This window comes from Vombatus ursinus, unplaced genomic scaffold (assembly GCF_900497805.2).
Source record: "Vombatus ursinus unplaced genomic scaffold, bare-nosed wombat genome assembly UNPS02014807.1, whole genome shotgun sequence".
Lineage (NCBI taxonomy): Eukaryota > Metazoa > Chordata > Mammalia > Diprotodontia > Vombatidae > Vombatus > Vombatus ursinus.
Window position 1 is genome coordinate 20,714,340 of NW_020954585.1, and position 15,062 is coordinate 20,729,401.

The 15,062-nt window shown below is 36.9% G+C and overlaps 1 pseudogene; it reads left to right on the forward strand.

Annotated features, from left to right (window-relative positions):
* The first annotated feature begins 12,145 nt into the window (after nucleotides 1–12,145).
* Nucleotides 12,146–12,917, forward strand: LOC114051945 (annotated as a pseudogene).
* The last annotated feature ends 2,145 nt before the right edge of the window (nucleotides 12,918–15,062 follow it).

The window sequence follows — 15,062 nt, forward strand, 5'->3', positions numbered from 1 at the left end:
TTCCATGTTCTTCAAATTTTCTTGTAGTATTTCTTTTTAGAACTAAGTCATGTATCCCTTTTGACTTTATCTTGGTAAAAGGTTTGAGATATTGGTCTATGCCCAATTTCTGCCAAACTGCTTTCCAGTTTTTCCAACAATTTTTACCAAATAATAAATTCTTATCTCAAAATCTTAAGTCTGTACACTTGTCAAATACAAGGTCACTAATTCATTTGCAGCTGTAAATTATATGTCTACTCTGTTCTGCTGATCTACTTTCCTTAGCCAGTGCCAGAGAGAGTTGATAATTGCTGCCTTCTAATGTAGTTTAAGATCTGGTACTGCTAAACCTCCTTCCTTTACATTTTTTTCATTATTTACTTTGATATTCTTGACTTTATATTCTTCCAAATGAATTTTGTTATTATTTTTTCTAATTCAATAAAATAATTTTTGGTAATTTAATTCAGATGATATTGAATATATAAATTAGTTTAGGTAAAATTGTTGTTTTTATTATGTTGGCTCTGCTTACCCATGAGCAATTACTATTTCTCTAATTACTTAAATCTGATTTCATTTGTAGAAAAGGTTTTTTTTATCATTTTGCTCATATAGTTCCTGGGTTTGTTTTGGCAGGTGTACTTCGAGGTATTTTATGCTGTCTAGAGTTATTTTAAATGGGGTATCTCTTACTATCCCTTCTTGTAGGGTTTTGTTTGTGATATGTATGCATAGGAATGCTGATGATTTATGTGGATTAACTTCATATCCTGCTACTTTGCTAAAATTATTAATTATTTCAACTAACTTTTTAATTGAGTCTTTGGGATTTTCCAAGTATATCATCATATTGTCTGCAAAGAGATACAGTTTTATTACCTCATTCCCTCTTCTGATTCCTTCTATTTCTTTTTCTTCTCTTATTGCTATTACTAGGATTTCCAATACAATATTGAATAATATTGGTGACAGTGGCCATCCTTTTTTTATTAATTTATTTTGATTTATCAACAATCACTTCCACAAGCTTTTGAGTTTTAAATTTTTCTCCCTCTTTCTCCACTCCTCCTTCCCCAAGATGGTGCACAATCTGATATACGCTATACATCTACATTCCTATTAAACATATTTTCACATTAGTCATGTTGTAAGGAAGAATTAAAACCAATAGGTGGAACCACCAGAAAGAGGAAACAAAACAAAACAGAAGAAAAAAAATAGCAAATGATATGCTTCAAGATGCATTTAAACTCCATAGTTCTTTCTTTGGATGTGGATAACATTTTCCATCATGAGATCTTTGGAGATGTCTTAGATCCTTGCATTGCTGAGAAGAGCTAAGTCTATCGACATTAGTCCTCACACAATGTGGCTGTTACTGTGTACAACATTCTCCTGGTTCTGCTCACTTCACTCAGCATCAGTCCATACAAGTCTTTTCTGAAGTCTGCCTGCTCATTATTTCTTATAGCACAATAGTACTCCATTACATTCATATACAACAACTTGTTCAGCCATTCCCCAATTGATGGGCATCCCCTCAATTGCTAATTGTTTTCCACCACAAAAAGAGCTGCTATAAATATTTTTATACATATGGGTCCTTTTCCCATTTTATGATCTCTTTGGGATACAGCCCTAGAGGTGCCATTACTGGGTCAAAGGGTATGCAACAGTGGGCATCCTTGTTTCATACCTAATCTTACTGGGATCTTACTAAGCTTCTAGTAATACTTCTAGTATTTTTACTTCTAGTAAAACAAAGAATGCTTGCTGATGGTTTTAGATAAATGCTTTTTTACCAATTTAAGGAAAAATCCATTTATACTTATACCTTCAAGTGTTTTTAATAGAAATAAGTATTATACTTTATGAAAAACTTTTCCTTCATTTATTAATATAGTCATGACTTATTTTTACTTTTGTTTCTGATATAATCAATTATGTTAATAGTTTTCCTTATGTTAAACCATTCCTGCATTCCTGGTATAAACCCTATTTGGTCATAATGTATAATCTTTGTAATATATTGTGGTAATCTTTTAGCTAGTATTTTATTTAGAATTTTTGCATCAATATTTATTAATGAAATTGGTCTATAATTTTCTTTTTCTGTTTTTAGTCTTTTTGGTTTAGGTATCAGTATCATATTGGTTTCATAAAAGGACTTTGGTAGGCTCCCTTTTTTGCATATTATTCCAAATAATTTATATAATATTGGAATTGGTTGATCTTTAAATGTTTGTAAATCCATCTGATCCTGGTGCTTTTTTCTTAGGACACTCATTTATGGCCTGTTCACTTTCTTTTTCTAAAATAGGTCTATTTAGATATTCTGTTTCCTCTTCTGCTAATCTAGGCAATTTATGTGTTTGTAAATATTCTTTCATTTCATTTAAATTGTTAAATTTATTGGCATATAATTGGGCAAAATAACTCCTCATAATTATTTTAATTTCGCCTTTGTTAGTGATATATTCACCCTTTTCATTTTTAATACTAATTATTAGATTTCTTCCCTTTTTTAAATTGAATTAACCAATGGTGTATCTATTTTTTTTCCTTGAAAACAACTCATAGTTTTATTTATTAACTCAATTTTTACACTAAATTTTATTAATATCACCTTTAATATTTAGGATTTCTAATTTAGTGTTTAAATTGGGGATTTTTAGTTTGTTGTTTTTCTAGTTTTTTTTAACTGCATACACAATTCATTGGTCTGCTCTTTATTTTATTGGTGTAAATATTTAGAGATAAAATTTTCCTTTGATCACTGCTTTTGCTGTATCCTATAGGTTTTGATATGTTATCACATTATTATTATTGTCTAGTGAAATTGTTTCTATGACTTCTAATAAAAACAATTTATAGTCATATGAAAAATGCTCTAAATCATTATTGATTAGAGAAATGCAAATTAAAACAACTTTGAGATATCACTTTGTACCTGTCAGATTGACTGAAATGATTGAAGGGGAAAGCAACAAACATTGGAGGAGATATGACAAAATTGGGACATTAATTCAGTATTGGTGGAACTGTGAACTGATCCAACCATTTTGGAGAGCAATCTGGAATTATGTCCAAATAGTTATCAGACTGACTATACTCTTTGACCAGCAGTACCACTAGTAGGTCTCTTTCCAAAGATGACTAGGGAAAAAGGAAAAGAACCTATGTGTTCTAAAATATTTGTAGCAGCTCTCTTTGTGGTGGCAAAGAACTGGAGATTGCAGGGATGACCAAGTTGTGGCATATGATCGTGATGGAATGTGCTATATGAAATGTACTTTAAGAAATGATGAGCTCATTGATTTTAGAAAAACATTAATAGACTTGCACAAAATGATGAAGAGTGAAATGAGCAGAACCAAGAGAATATTGTATGCAGAAACAGCAATATTGTTTTAAGAACAACTTTGACCAATTAAGTCATTTTGACTATTATAAATCCCCAAATTAACTACAAAAGACCTATGAAAGAAGCACTATCTACATCCAGAGAAAGAACTCATACATAGAAGTATATATAGGATGATTTTATATGTGTGTGTATGTATGTGTACATACATATGTATTTGTATGCATATGTGTATATGTGTACATACATATATATTTGTGCCTAATGGTAGCCAGCTCTGGGAGGGGGGGATGGAAGGAATAAAAAGAGGGGGAAAGTTACATGATAACCTTATTATATATTTAAAAGGAATATCAAGTTGTTCATAATAGATTTGCAGTTTTGTGTGCAATCAACTTTTTTTATTCTAATATGTTATGGAAATGCTTGTTTCATTTCATATATTAAAATTTAATTAAATAAAAAAATGAGATAATGAATGAATGAATGAATAGATGATGCTATAAACAAATTAAAAAGAAAACGAAACTATGTGGCACAGTTAATATCGTTGCCAATTCAGGTAGTATATGTCTATGGTCGGGAACACTTACCCTTACCTAACCATCAGAATCAAAGAAATAGGGCCTAGAAATATACAGGATATCCCAAAAAGCTGAATTCTACTGTATTATGGACTTGGCCTCAGGCTATATCTACCTCAATCTACTACTCATTAACAAAAACATTTGCAGCTTATCAGGGGATGGAATGAAGTGGTCTAACCTTTCATGAGTGTGTATGGTAGTGCCTTGACCTATCTTGTAATTTCCTATTATAAGCAAAGTTTCACATATGTAGCATTTTGCCTAAGATTCTCCTGACTGGTGGAGAGAATGGTGACTCCGTGCTGTGCGCCTGAATGAGGTGTAGAATTGGTGTGATAGTTTTGGAGAGGAGAGACAGTCCTCATTTCTGCTTTAAGAGAGAAACATATGTGGTTCCAGATTCTTTGTGAATAGCTCTAGGGAAGATAAAGAGAAAGACTCTTTTGTAGATATATGAGGGGAAGCTGGCTCTTCAACATTTCTTTAATGTCCAGCTTGACTCCTTAGAGACTTCAGGAAATTTCCCCTTGAATGAAATTGGGGGTTCTCTCTTAGTTGAGTGAGATCTCAGCTCACTCCCATTTTAAAAATCCTTTGTTATTATATTGGGGTTTTTTCTGGTGTATTCTAATTGGTAGAACTCTGATTTTGTGTTCTATATGCTTAGATAACTGGGTTTACTTGCTATTCATGACTTATGATGGGAAGGAGTCAAGCTTTAAGGTATAAGCTTGGGTTTCCCTTTTTTTCCATCTAAAAGTTTGGAACCAGGGAAGCTAGAAACTTTGTTGCTTTTGAACCTAAAAAAAAATTATGCCCCTAAACCATCAATATTTAGAGATACAGACAAATACAATTCTATTCTGATATCCCCTCTCAGAGAACAGGATGGCCAGCCTTGTGGTCCCTTCTCCTGTTCTTCTCCAGGCTTACTTTGGAGATGGGTGGGCAATACTCTAGAAATAGCTCTCCATGAGATCCACATTTTGACAACTCATGTGAATATATACATCTTACATGAAACATACCCATCTTATACTATCTTTACCCAACCCAGGAGCTGCAAAGATTTACCTGTTGTGATTAGTCCAACCTAATGTTTATCTACCTTGTTATGCATGATCCCTATTGGGCCATTTTTGGGGGCTGTGACCTGAAGTATTGATGTTGACTCATGGTACTTGCTATATAAAAGTTCACATTAGCTAGTATTTACCATTTGGGTTAATTCAGCCAAGAGCCATTAATTCTGGAAAATGTCTATGAATTTCTCAATTGATAAAAGCTTCATGCCATCTCTGACATTAAAACCACTGCATATTCTGAAGTCTAGGAATTCTGGGACCTAGGAATGACTGTATGGTAAATGTAGCATGTGGTTTTACATGTATTCTTTTCCTTAATAAACAGCCTGATATGATCCATTAGCAATGAGTATAGCTGTATATTCCATGGCTCATCTCCAGTATCTGAGAAGTATAGTGGTGAGATGGATATAAGAAACCCTTCAGGCTAGGGGTTTGGGGGGCGGGGGAGAGACAGAGAGAGAGAGACAGACAGAGAGACAGAAAGAGACAGAGGGAGCTCTTGATTTGTGTATGTAGAAGAGATTTGTGGAAAAGGAGGAGAGAAGAGTCACCTGGAGAGATGGCTTGAGCAAATCCAGAATCCAAACTTCACAGAACAAATATCCTTAAGGATTTGTTCTCTGAAGTTTGGATTCAATCAAAGGGTTTGAGGAGAGGAAGGAATGGAGGGAGGATCTAGAGGGCCATATGCGGCCTCGAGGCCACAGGCTCCCCACCCAAATCTAAGTTAACCCTTGGAGAGCCCTAGGAGGAAAAGATCCCTAAGCAGAATTTCTTAACCTGGGATCTATGGATTTATGTATCCCTTGGGTAAATTCCAAAAGCTTCATGAACTTGGATGTGAAGGATGGGGGTGGAGGAGAGGGCGATTACATCTTTATTTCTATATAATAGGTTTCTTCTGTAATCCTATGTGTGTTATTTTATGTATTGAAAAATATTCCGAAAAGTGTCTCATAGGATTCACCATTCTGCTAAAAGGAGTCCAGGACCTGAAAAAAATTAAGAATTTCTGTCCCTGAAGCAAGTGTTGGAAAGTAGTATTCTAATAATCTAGGAATGGATGTGCATGCTTTGATGTGTTCTTAGGGTGGCAGGAAGTAGAATGAAAAACATTGCCACTACCACCGTGACTCCCATTGTATTGGGAAGAGTGCTTTGGACAATTGCCCAGAGTTGGACATTTAAGAAGTCTTGCCTATCTTCAGAAAGGGTTTGAGAGGAATAATAGGTCACTTGCTCTAAGGAGAGAATCATTGTGCAGACCTGGCTAGATCCCTCTGTGGCCAAGAGGATCCTGAGATATATAGCTGGTTGGGAAGTACCAAATATTGGGTCTATAGAAATTCCAAAAATAAGAGGGAACAATGGAAAGAATACAAGATCTTTAATGAGAAAGACACAAGTTCAAATTTTGCCCTGCTCAATGTCTTCTATGTGATTTTAAACTAGTCAATTTCCTTTAATGAGCTTCACTGCAAAGACCAGAATCATTAGCATTTCTTAACTGCTGGTCTACAAACTTGTTTTAAAAGATTTTGATGATTTTTAAAGATTTGCATTTCAATATAATTGGTTTTCTTTGTAATCCTATATTTTTTATTTTATACATTTAAAAACATTATTCTGAGGAGGGATCTATAGGCTTCACCAGACTGCCAAAGGTGTCCATGACACATACAGAAAAGTTAAGAACCCCCTGACCAGATGATCTCTATGCTGTTTCCAACTCCACATCTTGGAAACCAGGGTCATCTCTATGCCATGTTGAGTCGTGAAGTAGGACTTTTACAGAGGCCAACCCAAATATTAGATTTTTTAAACATTAAAATGTTTCTGAACTGATAGAAATCATTACATCATGATCATCACCTTTCTAAGATTTGTCCAAGGTTCAGGTATTATTGGTGACACTTTTTCTTGCCTATTGTTATTGTTGTTGGGAGCATCTGTAAGTAGGTGCTAAGAATAGAAGTAAAGCCTATGGAATGAAACAAGTGATATGATTCCACATTTCCTTCTCCATTTCAGATTCTTTCTTCCTTTTTTCCTTCCTTCTTCCTCCCTCCATTCCTTCCTCTTCTTTTTCCTTCCTTTTTTTTTTCCCTCCTTCCTTCCCTTTCATGAGTGTGTGGTATCTACAAAGCATCTTATTTACCCAAATCAACATTTTCTAGAGAGTTCACATCTAGCATTCTCTGTCAGAGAGTACTTATTTACTCCATATTGTCACTCCATTCTCCCAAATTCCCACACCAACTTCCTTTTGCTCAACAGAAAATCTATCCTATTATTATGATATAGTAATCATAGGTTCTGACCAGCTCTACCATGTTATATTTGTATGTTGTCTCTTTTGAATTAACATTTTGTTTTGAGCTGCTGATCTTTTCCCAATAAACAACCTCCCCCATAGTATCTTCTTGCAAAAATAATTAAGCAAAGCTATCCAATGTATTGATTACAACCATTCACACACATTTTTACATCCTTAGAGTTTAACATTCCTTAACAAAATAAAGAATTATGTTTTACCTTCAGTCTTCTGGAACCAACATTGACATTGTATTTGATCTCAATTGTGTTTACTTTTAGTGTTGTCTTCCTTTACATTATTAATAGCCATTGTGTATTTTGTTCTTTTGGTTCTCCATTCTTAGCTTAGCAACAGGTTAAATAGGTCTCCTCCTGTTTCTCAGACTTCTTGATATGCATTCCTTCCTTAGAGTAGAGTAATACCCTTTTACATTCCCATGCCACAATTCGTTCTGCCAACCCCAATCATAGGATTATGGAACTGGAAGGGGCCTTTGAGGTCATGCAGTTGAATCCTTTCATTTTGCAGATGAAAACACTGAAGCTGAGAGAAGGTGACTTCTTTTACCTTTAATAGGTAGTAAATTGCAGAGGTAGGATTTGAACCCAGGTCCTCTGAAGCAGTGGCTAGAGCACTGGGCTTAGAATCAGGAAGACTCTCTTTTAAGAGTTCAAATCCAACCTCAGACACTTACTAGCTGTGTGACCTGTGCAAGTCACTTCACCCTGTTTGCCTCAGTTTCCTGATCTATAAAACAAGCCAGAGAAATACCACTCCAGTATCTTTGCCAAGAAAACTCCAAATGGGGTCACAAAGAGTCAGATATGACTGGAATGATACAACAAGAATCTCTGAATCCAAAGGCAACACTCGGTCCACACCACCACTCTGAAAAGAACTCAATCCCTGCAGTGAACTTTACATTTTTAACTTCCTGAAAACAATTCAGGATGAAATTTTGAGGTCTTTTAAATTTGTTCTAACCTTGAAAAAATCACCACTAATAATGGCATTCAGTAATGAAAATATAGGAGTTCTCTCTTTCTGGAGCTGTGTTGTGATATATATCCATTTAAGCAATTGGTTCGGCCATCAGATTGATGCCTAGAACCCCTACTGGCCAGATAACTCTGTTGTGGTAGTGTCTTGACCCACCTTATATTTTCTACAAGAAATGGTCAATTGTGAAAAGCCTGAAAGTCAAGGTCAAAGCAAACTTGCAAAGGAAACGTGTGTGTGTGTGTGTGTGTGTGTGTGTGTATTTAACAAGTTGATTGCTCAGCTCTCTTCTGTATACTAAATTTATGATCCTCTCCTCTCGGAATAGCAATTAAAGATGTGGTGATTGATAGGCATTTTCAAGGAAAGTACAGATTACTAGTAGTAGGCTAAGTGAAAAAAGGAATGTGTCCCTAGAAAGCCAGCCCTGGAAACAAAGGTCTTCAGTGAAACTTTTTCAATTCCTTTTACTACTAAAATAGAAGCAAGCAAGGCTTTGATGTGGATAAGTATCCTGGAAGCAAATATTATTCTACTTACTGAAAAGCCAGTAGTACCCATGGCACCTGCCAAAGTTACACTGATCTTGGGTTGGTCCCAAGAGGAACCAAAGCTTGAAATTGATTTCCACTTAAAGATTATAATTCCACCAGCACATTCCATATCATTGCTCCTTGCCTATTGCTTACATTGGCTTCAGTCTCCATGTCCCATATCACAGAACCCTGATATCAATCCTTCTATGTTGTGCCATCCTAATGCTATTGCAGAGAGATATAGATAATTCAAAGTAAATGATGAGGATAAAAAAAAACACAACAGAAATTCAGAGACAGAAGACATTATTGCAGTCTGCAATTGCTAGGAAAGGCTTAATTGGGCAAATAAGACTTCAGCTGGGTTTTAAGGATTAATTGGATTTGAATAGTCAGAATGAGATTATGATAATATTCCAAGTGAAAGGAAAACCATGAAGAATGGAGGGAAGATTAAAAAAAAATGTTTGAGTTGTGTTTTGGGGACAATGAATTGACTAGTCTGGGTAGAATAGAGGACTGATGTTACTGAGTAATAGGAGAGTTTCATAATAATAATAGAAAGGTAATTTGGAGCCAGATTGTGGAAGATCTTGGGTAAAAGAAGATAGGATTTGGATTTTATCTTATAGATAATAGGGAGCTATTAAATCTTTCTCAAGAAGGGTGTGACATTTAAAAAGCATTTTTGGAAGATTACTCAGGCATGGCACAGTGCATAGAGGACTGGCTCTAGAGTAAGGAAGACCTGCATTCAATTTCTGCCTTTCATGCATACTGGCTATGTAACCATGGGCAAGTCACTCAGCACCTTCAGTTCCACAGTCAGCTCACTAAGATTATAGACTATAGATGAGCTGGAGATGCACATTGGTAGAAGGAATTTCCACACCAGGAATTCCTTACACCAGTGAAATTGCAGTACTAGATTGGTGGGGGGGGGAGTAAAGGATTTGGAAGGCATGTGTAGCATGGATTAGAGAGGTAGAGGCTTAACAGAAAGACCAGTTAAAAGGAAACTACATTAATATAAGGGCAGTCAGGTGGCACAGTAGATAGAGTGCTAGACCTGAAGTCAAAAAGACTCCTCTTCCTGAGTTCAAATCTGGTCTCAGACATTTATTAACCATGTAACCCTGGGCAAGTCATTTAACCCTGTTTGCCTCAATTCCTCCTCTGTAAAATGAACTAGAGGTGGAAATGGCAAACCGTTCCAGTATCTTTTGAAGCTAAGTGGTGCAGTAGCCAGAGTACTGGACCTGGAGTCTGAAAGACCTAAGTTCTGACCCCTTTCTGGAGTCAGAAAGACCTGAATTCAAATCTGGCCTCAAACACTAGTTGTGTGACCCTGGGCAAGTCACTTCATTCACCCTGTATGCCTCAGTTTTCTCATCTGGAAAATGAGCTGGAGAAGGAAACGGTAAAACACTCCAGTATCTTTGCAAAGAAAACCCCAAACAGGGTCTCAGAGAGTCAGACATGACTAAAATGACTAAACAATAACAACAAGCACTAATATAGATGAGGTGTGCTGGAGCCAGCTCGGACTGGTTCACAAGCACTGATTGTTAAATTCTCAGTGTGAGCCCTTACATCTCAGAAATCAGCAAAGGCTATAAATCAGAGCTTAATTTATTACTTTGTTGATTATCTGGACTTAAGAAAGTAGTAGAGGAAATGTTAACAATGCATATTAAACTTTAAAGTGTCGTGCATATTCCTCCCTTTCCCCCAGAGTCGTTAAACATTTACCAGCATGCCACTGAGTCAGGCATGAAGGGTTCTGCATTGGTGGCAATGGGAATGAAAGGAAGGAATAAATTTCATGTATGCTATGGAAAAGGAATCAATAGGAACTGAAATGGAGTCACAGAGACAGGGAGAAGTCAAGAAATGACTCTATGATCTTGAACATGAGTGACTAGGAAAAGAGCATAGGTAAGTCAGAAGGGAGGAGATGACTTCAGTTTTAGATGTATTGAGCTTGAGGTAACACAGCAAGTGGAAATATCCAGTGGGTCAATTGTGAACGACTTAGCTATTCCCAGCAATACAAAGACCCAAGATAATTGTTAAGGACTTATGATGAAAAATGCTGTCCACCTTCAGAGAAAGAGCTGCTGGAGTCTTAATGCAGATTGAAGCATACTATTATTTTACTTTATTTTTCTTAGTTTTTTTCACCTCTGTGTTTTCTTTCACAACATGACTAATATGGAAATATGTTTTGCATGACTACACACATATAACCTATACCAAATTGCTTGCCTTCTCAGTGATGGAGGAGGTGAGGGAAGGTGGGAGAAAATTTGAAACTCAAAATTGTAAAAACCAAAGTTAAAATTGTTTTTACATGTAATTGGGGAAAAAATAAAATATTTTTTAAAAAAAGAAAAAAAATTATCCAGTGGGTCACTGAAAGAGTCCTCAGTCTCTAGGAAGGGTCCTGAGAATTGAGTCCTATATTTCACCTAAGACTCCATCAGTACATATGCTCTCACTGTTAGAATATATCACTTAATATAACACTTAGGATACATTGTTCTATCCTCTCTTCAGCTATAAAATAAAACTGACATGGATTTGGATCAGAAGACTAGTACCATTTAATTGCTTTCTATCTTTAATATAATGATATTATATTTAATAATATCTTTAATAGTAATTCCTTTAATCGGGCACAACACACTATAAAAAAAATCAAGGCATTATTATCAATGATTCATCTGCCTCTTAAGTTTTATAAGTTACAACACTGAGACTAGAACACGTTATTTGTGGTACAACTGTTGACTTTGCTGGTTATTTGGATACTCTCTAGGTTGAGAAGTTAGTCTTGGAATATGTTTCGTAGTTCAGTTGTTTTTCAGTCTTGTCCAACTCTTCCTGACCCCATTTGGGATTTTCTTGGCAAAGATATTGGAGTGGTTTACCATTTCCTTCTCCAGCTCATTTTATAAATGAGGAAACTGAGGCAAACAAGGTTAAGTGTCTTCCCAGGGTCACATAGCTAGTAAGGTCTTCCTGACTTCAGGCGCAGCATTACCTAACTGCCCTTTGGACAATGTTAGGCTGTTAAAAAATTTTTCCAAATTTCCTCTCTAAATAAATGAACATGGGGCCCCAATTCCCTGTGGTTCCCCTGGCTGCCATGCTTTCCAACAGGGCCTGGCTTTGGCTTCCCCCATAAGGAAATGGCCAGGGAGCACCAAGGAGCCCTAGGGCCATCGCTACTATGGAACCTGAGCTAACGAAGCTGGAGGGAGGCCATGGCATCCAGCAGTAACTGGTTATCCATGGTTTATGTCGTGCTGGTGATTGATGGCCTGCGGGAGTTTGGTATTTATGCTGCTGTTCATTTTCATGAAGAGGCAGATCATGCATTTTGCTATGAAGTCTTGAAAAGGCCCTCACGTCCCTTTGGGGCACAATGCTCCCAAGGACCTGAAGGAAGAGATTGACATCCTGCTATCCAAGGATGGTCTAGGATGTAAAGTATGAACCCCAGCTTCTCGAAGAAGATGATGCCAAACTGTTGCAGCTGGAGACACTAGGAAATCAGCATTGCTACAACCACCTGCACAGGATGAAATCACTGGATGCCATTCTTGCTTCTGAGATCCCATTCGATTCAGAGGACTGGCATCCTCATTCCATGATGGTGAGAACTTCCACTCCTACCTGATGGAGCTTTGAAACACAAGTAGCCCCTTCAAGAGTGTCCGCAAAGCTCTCATTGATACCCTGCTAGATGGCTATGAGACAGCTCAATATGTAACTGGCATCTTTGGTCAGACTGAATATCTACACTACCAGAAAGCACTGAGTGAGCTGGCTGTCGCTGCCAAAGCCCATGGTGGGAGCTCCTAGTGGCAGCACCAGTCAGCAGCTAAGGATCTAACACAGTCTCCTGAAGCTTCCTCCCCAACCACTACCCAGGTCACCCATCTGCCCTCCAGCCAGAAGAGTAGAAGAGCCAAGCAGTTCCTAGAGCTCAAGAGTTTTAAGGATAACTACAGCACAGTAGAGAGCACCCTCTGACTGAATTTGGGGATAGCCACAGCCAATATGGCTCCAATAGGAGCCTAGTCTACACCCAGGGATTTCTCCAGGGCAGGAGACACAACAACACTGGACAGCATTGATATCATGATGCCTAGAATTCTTGAAATGTATGTCTGGAGAGCCTTCCTTAGCTTATCCCTCTGGTCTGTTGAGCTAAAGTTCCATGAGGCCCTCTTTCCCTCGCCAATAGCTTTTTTATGGAGTTGAATCCACATATTTTTCCTCTGTCATGTCACTTCCTCCTTACCCCAACTTGTTTTTGATCATGGTTATTTTTTGCCCTCTCCCAAAGTCAGTTTGATCCTAAATAGATTAGTGGGAGTGGGAGAAGGAGGCATTTTTGATGTTAGAAATGGAAACCACGGAGCCCCTATCTTATCCACTTGGATGGGGACTCTAGGCCACAGACATGTCATTTAAAATTGTGCAGTAAAAAAGGCAGAAGGGAAATGAGGCGTTATACTTAAACCAAGCCCTGTTGAGATTTGTGTTGTGTTTAGTGCACTGCCTTGTCCTTTTTTTCACATGCTATATAGATCAAGATATGATTGAGGGAAACTGTCAGCGATAGAGGCACTAATTCCATATTCCCCCAATAAGTCACTGCACTGGTCTGACTTTACAAAACGGTTATTTAATTAAAAAAAAACAGCTGTAAAAATTTTTTTAAAATAAATGAACATGGAAAGGAAGAAAAGGAGTGAGCCAGGTCCCCCATTCATACAATAAGGAGGTTGGAGTTGATTGTTCTAAGATCTCCTCCAGTCCTAAGGTTATATGCACTCTCTTTACATGGTAGGTTAGCATCTACTTTTCCTCCTCCCTAACACCGAGGTTGCAATAATGAACAATGTGATACCCAGAAGTTCAATGAAGTGTTTTGCAGCCTTAATTTGGTGGGAGAAGAAAGGAAATAGCGGCAGAACAAACATTTCCTAGATTGTGACATGCAATTGGAAGGTAGCCCCACTAAGTTAGAAAACCAGTATTTGGATAGAGTCCTGACTTTGAATCAGAAATGCAAGGGCTTAAACTCCACCTCTGACACTATTTGTTTCACCCTGGTCAGCTGGGCCAGCCTCAGTTTCTTTACCTGTAATATAGGAAGATGAGCTGTGGTACAGAAGAAAAGGTACTGCCTTTGAAGGACGATGACCTCTGTCCTTTTGCCTCTGTCACTCATTACTTGTGTGTTCTTGGACAAGTCTCCTCATATGAGTTTCATTTCCTCATCTGAAAAGATGATCTCTCTTCTGGACTGGGCAAGGGTTGCACACCTACCACAATCTCTAAGGTTTCTTAAAATTCTAAATCACAGGCCCATCTCCGCACCAATATTCTTCTGATGATGCCATATGGTTATAAATCCTAGGACACTACAGATTTAGAAGAATTGCAGGATTTTTCTGTGAAGATTCAGAAGAACTCGGGATGTCTAAAGGACAATTGAAAGATGCATGGTAGGTTAAAATTAATTCTAAGTAAGATATCAGATTTTTTTCATCTTGATGACAATGAAATAGACAAAAATAATAATCAGTACATAGTGAACTTATGAAATAATCAACAATAATACACAAGAACCATAATCTTTACTAGTGCATAACATTCTCAAGATTTTTTTTTTTAGAATGTGAGTTTTAAACTTTTTAAATAAAGGAATGCCATACTTAGCCATATTTAGTGCTAAGTCTTCATTCACTTTACTGGAATCATTTAGTACTTTTTGAATAACTATAGCACTTACCTCCCAGAAAGCTTTAAAAAATTAAAGAATTATCGTATTATATCTATTAATGTCATTACCTAAATATTGGACAATGAACTGAGCCTCAGATTGAAAAATAATAAATGGGATTATGCTACATTTTTGAAATTGCAAAACACTTTCAATGACCTTCAAGCTATCCATTGCTATAAAAATCCATCTCTTTTCACACCAGGGTTCTCTTGATGGTGGTAGATGGCTATGAATATTGGAGCACTACAGCCTCAGAAGAATCCCAACTTCAGATTGTCCAAAGAAAAATTTAAAGCTTCATGGTGGGATTGGCACATAAGTAGTAATATAAAAGAAATCATCAAAACTATCTGAGACTGGAAAAGAAAGTAAATCAGTGA